Source organism: Amblyomma mixtum, chromosome 10, assembly GCF_055824585.1.
Source record: "Amblyomma mixtum isolate Tamu chromosome 10, ASM5582458v1, whole genome shotgun sequence".
In the NCBI taxonomy this organism is placed as follows: domain Eukaryota; kingdom Metazoa; phylum Arthropoda; class Arachnida; order Ixodida; family Ixodidae; genus Amblyomma; species Amblyomma mixtum.
The window spans coordinates 38,632,019-38,642,239 of NC_143021.1; the positions used below are offsets into that span (position 1 = coordinate 38,632,019).

Genomic DNA, 10,221 nt, shown 5'->3' on the forward strand with positions numbered 1-10,221 from the left:
GTTGCCTCCCATACACCACATTTCCCGACCGCCTGCAAGGACGGGGGATTCGGTGCTGGGCTAGGTCCCGTTTCGCTCGCAGCTACTCGGGGAATCCCTGTTGGTTTCTTTTCCTCCGCTTAGTGATATGCTTAAATTCAGCGGGTTGTCTCGCCTGATCTGAGGTCGACACAGATATGCATTTTCTCGCGTTCGATTCCGGCGCGGTCGCGCGCGCGCGTCCTTCCCTCGTCTCCGGCCGGCACCTTCCGCCCATTCCCCGCTCTCAGTCGGCAGCACCCTCGGCGACTGCGAGCGAGACTGGAAGGCACCTCTGACCGGCGCTCGGGACGGCGCGCATTCGGTTGCGCGCGGAACACTGAACGCAGAGAGTGTGAACCCCCGACCGCCGCGGCCGAATAAATTCCCTGCCGCCTCTCTTTCCCTCGAGAGAACGACCTCGGCCTGGCGTAGGGGCATCGTCAGAGTTTTGCGTCGCCCCCGCCCCAACTGGAGTGGCCCAGTTTTTCTCGGGGCAGAGACTGCGAAGCACTTAGACCGACGGCGGACTGCGCTCGCAACGAGATCGCGTCCGTTCGACCCGTACTCGACTTCGCGCCCACTCGAGGAGGCGGTCCCTTTCCGCACAGGGTCCGGGGGACCCCTTCGTTGCCGCGCACACGGCGCGCCTCTGCGCTTTGCCGAACTGTGCTGCGCACACCGCGCTCGCGCCCGTCACCTCCCTGCACCCCGCGCGAGGTATCCCTTTTTCTCGCGCGGGCGTGCCCGGAACAGGGCGTTCCCGTCTCTGCGCTTCTCGCAGCAGTTCGGCTACTTCTCCGCGGGCCAGCAGGCAGCGCTTCGCCGCCCGTCCAAACAGCCTCGTCTCCCGTCGGACCGCTCTTTCCCTGCAGGTAATCCCTTCCTGCGGCGGTCGCTTTCTGAGGCGTGACGCTCTACGGCTAGCAGCCGCCGGCCCGCGTTACGTCAGCGCAGGGCGACCCGACTCTGCCGCTTTGCGCGCGGCTGAAGGGTTCGACCCGCTCTCCTCCTCATTCGCAAAGTCTTTCGAGGGATCTTCGGCGTTCCGTACAGAGCCGTCCTCTTTGCCGACACGGTCAAAACGAGTCGCCGGCCGCGCCATCCCCGGGCGCCGGCGCCTCTCTTGATATATGATCCGACCCTCAGACAGACGAACCCAAGGGAAGACCCAAGGGCGCAATGTGCGTTCGAAGAATCAGTGCTCAGTGTGTCCTGCAATTCACACCAAGTCTCGCAGCTGGCTGCGTTCTTCATCGACCCGAGAACCGAGTGATCCACCGCTTAGAGTCGTGCGTTTGGTTTGTTCAAATCCGTACAGTACAACCAGGGTTTTAGGCACCGGGCTTTTCCCCTGGTCTCCAGTCGCAGTTTCGACCGACGTCTTTCGCGCCTCGCAGCCGTCCGTTCGGCATGCTGCGCGTGCCTCAAAGCCAAAGCGAGCAAAGTCTCTCGAAGCTTTTGTGCGATAATGGCTTGCGCGTCACTAATAGGATGACGAGGCATTTGGCAACCACTAAGGCAGAAGTGCTGAGCCGACGCGTGACGCTCCAATTCCGGTCTTCATCAGAGGTGGGTCTTCTTGTGCCTTCTTGGGCACGCCCGCTCCGCCCGCACGGGCCTGACCGCAGAACACCTCGAAGCACCGGCGTTTGCTAGAAATATACATTCTTGGAGCTCTGTGCCACCGTCCTCACGCACCTTTCTGCGATCTGCAGCGACGCTACCCCCGGACTCCAGCAGCGGTTTTTTTTGTTGCTGTTCACACTCAACTGCTGTTCACATCTTTCAAGGCGAGTCATCACCGCCTACCGCTGCTGCACCCTTTTGTAGGGGAGGGGGTTTTCCCAACGCCCCCCGGTCCGGTCGCCCCCGGGTGCGCCATCGTGCTGCTCCCTACTCGACCATTTCGCCACATCATTGCTTCGCAAGGAGACAGGCACCGCCTAGCCGTGGCTACGCAGCGCGTACTTGGAACAAGCCGCAAAGCGGACGTTCATCAGTCTACTCCCGCAATAGGAGCCCACCGGCCACAGTGCCATGGACGGCGTTTCGGTAGCGCACCGACAGACTACTCGAAGGCTGGGAAGGACGAAGCAGCAAGAGAACCCGGCTGCCGCGAATGCGTTCAAAGTGCGGGATTATAATCCCTCGTCCTTTTCGGTCCCGGTGCCTCCTTTCGCGCCGTCGGCGCGGCGTCAGACTCCGCGCCCGCAGTGCGAGACCTTTCGCGCGCGGCCGTTCCCTGGGCCGCGCGCGTCCCGCCGCGTGCGCGTCGCGCAGAAGCGCAGTTTCCCAGCCAGCGAGCCGCGGTTCCTCTCGTACTTCGCAGCAGCCGCCGCCGTTCCCTTGGCAGCGGGCAGGCCTTTCCCTCGGCCCGCCTACCGACTGGTGGTCGCAACACGACAAAGCCAGCGAGCCGCGGTTCCTCTCGTACTTCGCAGCAGCCGCCGCCGTTCCCTTGGCAGCGGGCAGGCCTTTCCCTCGGCCCGCCTACCGACTCGTGGTCGCAACACGACAAAGCCAGCGAGCAGCGTTTCCTTTCGTACTTCGCAGCAGCCGCCGCCGTTCCCTTGGCAGCGGGCAGGCCTTTCCCTCGGCCCGCCTACCGACTCGTGGTCGCAACACGACAAAGCCAGCGAGCAGCGTTTCCTTTCGTACTTCGCAGCAGCCGCCGCCGTTCCCTTGGCAGCGGGCAGGCCTTTCCCTCGGCCCGCCTACCGACTCGTGGTCGCAACACGACAAAGCCAGCGAGCAGCGTTTCCTTTCGTACTTCGCAGCAGCCGCCGCCGTTCCCTTGGCAGCGGGCAGGCCTTTCCCTCGGCCTGCCTACCGGCTCTGTTTGCGCCTCTTCGACGGTTGTCGACAACCGAAAGCCCACCATGAGTGGTGCGTTACGCCGTTCAAACCTGCGGATACAGCCCGTCCGACTTTCCCTTGGTGACGGAGCTCCGCTGGGCGCAACAGTTTGTGCAGAGAAGCGGCTTCAGAATCTCGCAACTCCGCGGTTGAGGCCTTCCCCCGCTTATAAGTGGGGGCGGCGCCGGGTGTGACAAGCACAATCCGGTAATGATCCTTCCGCAGGTTCACCTACGGAAACCTTGTTACGACTTTTACTTCCTCTAAATGATCAAGTTTGGTCATCTTTCCAACAGACCGGCGCAACCGAAAGGCCGCGCCGGACATCGGTCCGAAGACCTCACTAAATCATTCAATCGGTAGTAGCGACGGGCGGTGTGTACAAAGGGCAGGGACGTAATCAACGCGAGCTTATGACTCGCGCTTACTGGGAATTCCTCGTTCAAGGGGAACAATTGCAAGCCCCTATCCCAATCACGAAAGAAGTTCCACGGGTTACCCAGTCTTTTCAGACAGGGATAAAGACACGCTGCTTCCTTCAGTGTAGCGCGCGTGCGGCCCCGGACATCTAAGGGCATCACAGACCTGTTATTGCTCTGTTTCGTGCGGCTAGGAGCCGCTTGTCCCTCTAAGAAGGTTGTAAGGTGCTGGGAACCCCGCACCTATTTAATAGGCTAGAGTCTCGTTCGTTATCGGAATTAACCAGACAAATCGCTCCACCAACTAAGAACGGCCATGCACCACCATCCACCGAATCAAGAAAGAGCTCTCAATCTGTCAATCCTCCCAGTGTCCGGGCCGGGTAAGTTTTCCCGTGTTGAGTCAAATTAAGCCGCAGGCTCCACTCCTGGTGGTGCCCTTCCGTCAATTCCTTTAAGTTTCAGCTTTGCAACCATACTTCCCCCGGAACCCAAATACTTTGGTTTCCCGGAAGCTGCCCGCCGAGTCATTTGAGTAACTCAGGCGGATCGCTGGTTGGCATCGTTTATGGTCAGAACTAGGGCGGTATCTGATCGCCTTCGAACCTCTGACTTTCGTTCTTGATCAAAGAAAACATTCTTGGCAAATGCTTTCGCAGTAGTTCGTCTTGCGACGGTCCAAGAATTTCACCTCTAGCGCCGCAATACGAATGCCCCCGTCTGTCCCTCTTAATCATTACCCCGTATTCCAAAAACCAACAGAACAGAAACGGGGTCTTGTTCTATTATTCCATGCAAGTTTATTCAGGCGACTCGCCTGCGTTGAGCACTCTAATTTTTTCAAAGTAAAAGCGCAGGCCACCTCGAGACGCACCAATGAAGGGCACCAAGAGAGGACCGGCATGATGTTCAGTCCGAGCCGTCGCATCGGGTAGATGCACTACTCGTCTGGAACTGAGATCCAACTACGAGCTTTTTAACCGCAGCAGCTTTAGTATACGCTATTGGAGCTGGAATTACCGCGGCTGCTGGCACCAGACTTGCCCTCCAATTGATCCTCGTTAAAGGATTTAGAGTGTACTCATTTCAATTACGGGGCCTCAAAAGAGTCCCGTATTGTTATTTTTCGTCACTACCTCCCCGTGCCGGGAGTGGGTAATTTGCGCGCCTGCTGCCTTCCTTGGATGTGGTAGCCGTTTCTCAGGCTCCCTCTCCGGAATCGAACCCTGATTCTCCGTTACCCGTAACAACCATGGTAGGCAAGTAACCTACCATCGAAAGTTGATAAGGCAGACACTTGAAAGAAACGTCGCCGGCTCATGGCCATGCGATCAGCACAAAGTTATCCAGAGTCACCACAGAGTACGGGCAGAGCCCGATGGGTCTTGGTCTAATAAAAGCGCCCGTCAGCCAAAGGCCTTCAGGCTCAATGCATGTATTAGCTCTAGAATTGCCACAGTTGTCCAAGTAGAAAGAAACGATCTAAGGAACCATAACTGATTTAATGAGCCATTCGCGGTTTCGCCTTATTTCGGCATGTACTTAGACATGCATGGCTTAATCTTTGAGACAAGCATATGATTACTGGCAGGATCAACCAGGTATGATGCATAGGCATTCCCTTTTCGCCCCAGAAGGGTGCCTCGTCGCCGCCGATAGGGCCGCCATAAACCCCCAGCGCGCGACGCATCTTTTTCGCGGCAGCTTGCGCTGCCCGTGCATCGTTCGAGCTCGCTGCGGCATCCGACCCGTAGGTACGGCAATCGCCACGCGGCAAGAGAGCACGTGTGCCTTTAGGCAAAGCATTTGTAACGCGCCCACCAGTGCGCACATCGGCCTCTAGGGCCGCAGCATTAGGCAACTGGACGGCGCTTGCTGCGTAGCCGAGACGGCCAAGCCGCCAGACGACGGGACACGCCCGCGTCTTCGGCGCGCTCGCACGGAATCGAGTCCGGGTAGCACGGAACACACCTCGTAAAACGTGGAAACAGCGTCGTCCGACAACCAGCCCCTATCGCAGACGCGGATGAGGCTGCAGACGAATGCCGTGGGGTCCGAGGGACGGGGACACGCTGGGCACGAGGCCGCATATCAGACCCGGTCACGGCGCGCACACGCGGGCGCGCGCCGCCGACTGCTCCACTGGGACCCCCATATAATAGCAGCGATAAGTACCCAGACCTCCGTGGGTGAGTAAATCGCCGTACTCGTGCCACTTTCGCCGCAAGGGCCGCACAAATCGTGCGCGCTTTGCCGCGGCATCACAACGCCGCGCTTCCGCGGCGCCCCGCACGAGCCGTACTCGTGGACATAGCCGTCGGGCGAACCGCCGTACTCGAGGCGCGTTCGCCGCAAGAGCCGCTCAAATCGTGCGCGCTTTCCTGCGGCATCGCACGAAAGCGCTGCCCCGGCGCCCCGCACGAGCCGTACTCGTGGACATTGTCATCGGGCGAACCGCCGTACTCGAGGCGCGTTGGCGGCAAGACCCCCACAAATCGTGCGCGCTTTGCTGCGGCATCGCACAAAAGCGCATCCCCGGCGCCCCGCACGAGCCGTACTCGTGGACATAGCCGTCGGGCGAAGCGCCGTACTCGAGGCGCGTTCGCCGCAAGAGCCGCTCAAATCGTGCGCGCTTTCCTGCGGCATCGCACGAAAGCGCTGCCCCGGCGCCCCGCACGAGCCGTACTCGTGGACATGGTCATCGGGCGAACCGCCGTACTCGAGGCGCGTTCGCCGCAAGAGCCGCTCAAATCGTGCGCGCTTTCCTGCGGCATCGCACGAAAGCGCTGCCCCGGCGCCCCGCACGAGCCGTACTCGTGGACATGGTCATCGGGCGAACCGCCGTACTCGAGGCGCGTTCGCCGCAAGAGCCGCTCAAATCGTGCACGCTTTCCTGCGGCATCGCACGAAAGCGCTGCCCCGGCGCCCCGCACGAGCCGTACTCGTGGACATAGCCGTCGGGCGAACCGCCGTACTCGAGGCGCGTTCGCCGCAAGAGCCGCTCAAAACGTGCGCGCTTTCCTGCGGCATCGCACAAAAGCGCTTCCCCGGCGCCCCGCACGAGCCGTACTCGTGGACATTGTCATCGGGCCAACCGCCGTACTCGAGGCGCGTTGGCGGCAAGAGCCCCTCAAATCGAGCGCGCTTTGCTGCGGCATCGCAAAAAAGCACTTCCGCGGCGCCCCGCACGAGCCGTACTCGTGGACATTGTCATCGGGCGAACCGCCGTACTCGAGGAGCGTTCGCCGCAAAAGCCACTCAAATCGTGCGCGCTTTGCTGCGGCATCGCACAACCGCGCTTCCGCGGCGCCCCGCACGAGCCGTACTCGTGGACATAGCCGTCGGGCGAGCCGCCGTACTCGAGGCGCGTTCGCCGCAAAACTCGCATAAATAATGCACAAACTCATGAAAATCACATCTGCCGAGGCCGCCTAAAGCCCGAATTCACCTCCCGGGCGTCGAGAGGTCCGTTTCGGACTTTGCTGACAAAGCGGACGCTTTACTGTTTCGCGTCTGCCTAGGCGGTATGCCCCCTTATATATGCAGCGATAAGTACCCAGACCCCCGCGGGTCATAAGCGCGTCTACCGGAGCGGGCTTCAAACGAACGTAACTCTGCCTTCCGTTGCGCGAAAGGGACGGGAAAGGTCTCAAAATATTCGCCTTTCTCAGCCCCACACGCGGAACTAAAAATTGAGCGGCTGCGCCCACGGGAACGGCCGTGAACATTCGAAAAGGCGGCCCCTTGCGAACCTGGTCAATCACCCGCTGCTCCGGCTACAGTGGAAGCAGCGGGTCGAGGAGGACTGCACAAGATGGGCGGCAGCGCGGCCGACACGTGGCGTAAATTTCGTCTCGTTCCGCCAGGTGAAAGTGCCTTTAAATATTCGAAAACCGTTTACCGCGTCCGCCGGGGAGGCAACCGCGTCTGCCTAGGCGGGACCGCGTCTGCCTAGGCGAGCTTCAAACGAGCGTAACTCTCACTTGCGTTGCGCGAAAGGGACGAGAAAGGTCTCAAAATGCTCGCCTTTCTCAGCCCCACACGCGGATCTAAAAATGGAGCGGATTCGTCCACGGGAACGGCCGCGAAGATTAGAAAAGGCGGCCCCTTGCGAGCCTGGTCAATCACCTGCTGCTCCGGCTACAGTGCAAGCAGCGAGTCCGCGATAACTGCACAAGATGCGCGCCGGCGCGGCCGAACCGTGGCGTAAATTTCGTCGCGCTCCGCCAGTTCAAAGTGCCTTTAAAAATTCGAAGACAATTTACCGCGTCTGCCTAGGCGGGACCGCGTCTGCCTAGGCGAGCTTCAAACGAGCGCAACTCTCACTTGCGTTGCGCGAAACGGACGGGAAAGGTCTCAAAATGTTCGCCTTTCTCAGCCCAACGCGCGCAACTAGAAATTGAGCGGCTGCGCTCAAGGCAACGGCCGCGAGAATTCGAAAAGGCGGCCCCTTGCGATACTGGTCAATCGCCCGCTGCTCCGGCTGCAGTGGACGCAGCGGGTCGGCGATGACTGCACAAGATGCGCGCCGGCGCGGCCGAACCGTGGCGTAAATTTCGTCGCGCTCCGCCAGTTCAAAGTGCCTTTAAAAATTCGAAGACCGTTTACCGCGTCCGCCGGGGAGGCAACCGCGTCTGCCTAGGCGGGACCGCGTCTGCCTAGGCGAGCTTCAAACGAGCGTAACTCTCACTTGCGTTGCGCGAAACGGACGGGAAAGGTCTCAAAATGTTCGCCTTTCTCAGCCCAACGCGCGGAACTAAAAATGGAGCGGATTCGCCCACGGGAACGGCCGCGAAGATTAGAAAAGGCGGCCCCTTGCGATACTGGTCAATCGCCCGCTGCTCCGGCTACAGTGCAAGCAGCGAGTCCGCGATGACAGCACAAGATGCGCGCCGGCGCGGCCGAACCGTGGCGTAAATTTGGTCGCGCTCCGCCAGTTCAAAGTGCCTTTAAAAACTCGAAGACCATTTACCGCGTCCGCCGGGGAGGCAACCGCGTCTGCCTAGGCGAGCTTCAAACGAGCGTAACTCTCACTTGCGTTGGGCGAAAGGGACGGGAAAGGTCTCAAAATGTTCGCCTTTCTCAGCCCCACACGCGGATCTAAAAATGGAGCGGATTCGCCCACGGGAACGGCCGCGAAGATTAGAAAAGGCGGCCCCTTGCGAGACTGCTCAATCGCCCGCTGCTCCGGCTACAGTGCAAGCAGCGGGTCGGCGATGACTGCACAAGATGCGCGCCGGCGCGGCCGAACCGTGGCGTAAATTTGGTCGCGCTCCGCCAGTTCAAAGTGCCTTTAAAAACTCGAAGACCGTTTACCGCGTCCGCCGGGGAGGCAACCGCGTCTGCCTAGGCGGGACCGCGTCTGCCTAGGCGAGCTTCAAACGAGCGTAACTCTCACTTGCGTTGCGCGAAAGGGACGGGAAAGGTCTCAAAATATTCGCCTCTCTCAGCCCAACACGCGGAACTAAAAATTGAGCGGCTGCGCCCACGGGAACAGCCGCGAAGATTAGAAAAGGCGGCCCCTTGCGAGCCTGGTCAATCGCCCGCTGCTCCGGCTGCAGTGGAAGCAGCGAGTCGGCGATGACTGCACAAGATGCGCGCCGGCGCGGCCGAACCGTGGCGTAAATTTCGTCGCGCTCCGCCAGTTCAAAGTGCCTTTAAAAATTCGAAGACCGTTTACCGCGTCCGCCGGGGAGGCAACCGCGTCTGCCTAGGCGGGACCGCGTCTGCCTAGGCGAGCTTCAAACGAGCGTAACTCTCACTTGCGTTGCGCGAAAGGGACGAGAAAGGTCTCAAAATGTTCGCCTTTCTCAGCCCAACGCGCGGAACTAAAAATGGAGCGGATTCGCCCACGGCAGCGGCCGCGAAGATTAGAAAAGGCGGCCCCTTGCGAGCCTGGTCAATCACCCGCTGCTCCGGCTACAGTGCAAGCAGCGAGTCCGCGATGACAGCACAAGATGCGCGCCGGCGCGGCCGAACCGTGGCGTAAATTTGGTCGCGCTCCGCCAGTTCAAAGTGCCTTTAAAAACTCGAAGACCATTTACCGCGTCCGCCGGGGAGGCAACCGCGTCTGCCTCAGGCGGGACCGCGTCTGCCTAGGCGAGCTTCAAACGAGCGTAACTCTCACTTGCGTTGCGCGAAAGGGACGGGAAAGGCCTCAAAATGTTCGCCTTTCTCAGCCCCACACGCGGATCTAAAAATGGAGCGGATTCGCCCACGGGAACGGCCGCGAAGATTAGAAAAGGCGGCCCCTTGCGAGCCTGGTCAATCACCTGCTGCTCCGGCTACAGTGCAAGCAGCGAGTCCGCGATAACTGCACAAGATGCGCGCCGGCGCGGCCGAACCGTGGCGTAAATTTCGTCGCGCTCCGCCAGTTCAAAGTGCCTTTAAAAATTCGAAGACCATTTACCGCGTCCGCCGGGGAGGCAACCGCGTCTGCCTAGGCGGGACCGCGTCTGCCTAGGCGAGCTTCAAACGAGCGTAACTCTCACTTGCGTTGCGCGAAAGGGACGGGAAAGGTCTCAAAATGTTCGCCTTTCTCGGCCCCACACGCGGATCTAAAAATGGAGCGGATTCGCCCACGGGAACGGCCGCGAAGATTAGAAAAGGCGGCCCCTTGCGAGCCTGGTCAATCACGTGCTGCTCCGGCTACAGTGCAAGCAGCGAGTCCGCGATAACTGCACAAGATGCGCGCCGGCGCGGCCGAACCGTGGCGTAAATTTCGTCGCGCTCCGCCAGTTCAAAGTGCCTTTAAAAATTCGAAGACCATTTACCGCGTCTGCCTAGGCGGGACCGCGTCTGCCTAGGCGAGCTTCAAACGAGCGTAACTCTCACTTGCGTTGCGCGAAAGGGACGGGAAAGGTCTCAAAATGTTCGCCTTTCTCGGCCCCACACGCGGATCTAAAAATGGAGCGGATTCGCCCAC

At 60.3% G+C, this 10,221-nt stretch overlaps 2 non-coding genes and 1 pseudogene across 2 annotated transcripts; all 3 read right to left on the reverse strand.

Annotated features, from left to right (window-relative positions):
- LOC149325618 (large subunit ribosomal RNA) overlaps window positions 1-145 on the reverse strand; it is a 2,252-nt pseudogene extending 2,107 nt beyond the window's left edge.
- Window positions 146-1,157: 1,012 nt separating this feature from the next.
- Window positions 1,158-1,310, reverse strand: LOC149325619 (5.8S ribosomal RNA). The gene has a single exon (XR_016286616.1). It is a non-coding gene; the product is annotated as a 5.8S ribosomal RNA (ribosomal RNA).
- Window positions 1,311-3,085: 1,775 nt separating this feature from the next.
- Window positions 3,086-4,900, reverse strand: LOC149325620 (small subunit ribosomal RNA). Its single transcript, XR_016286613.1, has one exon. It is a non-coding gene; the product is annotated as a small subunit ribosomal RNA (ribosomal RNA).
- Between the last annotated feature and the right edge of the window lie 5,321 nt (window positions 4,901-10,221).